The sequence below is a fragment of the Montipora foliosa genome, chromosome 6, assembly GCF_036669935.1.
Source record: "Montipora foliosa isolate CH-2021 chromosome 6, ASM3666993v2, whole genome shotgun sequence".
Classification (NCBI taxonomy): domain Eukaryota; kingdom Metazoa; phylum Cnidaria; class Anthozoa; order Scleractinia; family Acroporidae; genus Montipora; species Montipora foliosa.
The window spans coordinates 71,664,974-71,666,149 of record NC_090874.1 but is presented as its reverse complement, the minus strand read 5'-3'; positions in this window follow the sequence as shown (position 1 = coordinate 71,666,149).

Here is a 1,176-nt window from a genome sequence, read left to right as displayed (position 1 = left end):
AACACGTTGAATCCAGAATTTTGGACTCAAGGGTCTGGAACCACAATCTATCTAGAATTCTTAGAAAACAAACTTAATTTTTTTTTCTGGGGGAGCATGCCCCCAACTCTTCCTTCTTTGGGCGCTCGAAACATTCTTCGTGTGCGTACACCTTCAAAATCTCTCACTACGCCCTGTTTTGTTCTTTATTTTGTGATTCAAAAATCAAGTGGATTAGTCCCTCTTGATATTTCAAAAAAAAAAACCAGATGCTTAATTAATGCAGAGGCTTGAGACAAAGCTATGACGCTTTACTTTATGCAAAAAAAATGCACATCTCTACGGTGAAAAGACTGGACTGCTTCTATCACTCTTTGTTTACTTGTTTTAATTTGAAACTTACCCACGCTCTAGTCCTCAGTCAACAGTTGCATATTTTCCAGTTCGCTATCTAGAATTTTTACCGACTCTCAGCTCAGCGTAGACTGCGAGCAGGGTCTCTATTGCTCTAAAATCGTTGAAACGAACCCTGTATACGTTGAACTTTTACGAGCCGATGCCTGTAAATATCAAACATCGTCCCACAGTTCGAAAAAATTGACCCCCATTTTATTTCATCAGAAGATTCCCTGTATAAAAGTATTTTCGAAAATGGAGTCAAAAAATTTCAGCGCAGTTTATTTTTTGAGAAATCGAGCATTGTCTGATTTTGCCCAGATGGGGCTCGGAGCCACCCTCGAAATCGCCCAATTTTGTGAATGTTCAGCAGCCTCGCAAAGAAAGAACATGACAAAAAGGAAACTATCTTTTACATCACGTAAAAGCACACCATCTGACCTTCTAAAAACCGATAGTTGATATTTTTCGTTCGCTTTTCCAAACAATTTAGGGGCCCCCACATGAACCCCCTCTAAAACATGGTTGTTTCGCTTAAATTTTACTCTAAATCCCAGGGTAAAAATCTCAGCTGGTGCGCATCGTTTTTTCGATAATTATACTTTCTAGGGATTCTTAACCTTCCGTTACAAACATACAGAAATTCTACCGACGGCCCGTGAATATTCTCTTGTTGGGAGAATCAAACGTCCAACCGATTTTCAGTCTCTCCGCATACCGCGCTGTTCAAATTCTACTGCGTGTCGTGAAGGAAAGATTTTAATACTACTTTCCCTGATTTGTTTGAAAATTTCTTAAATA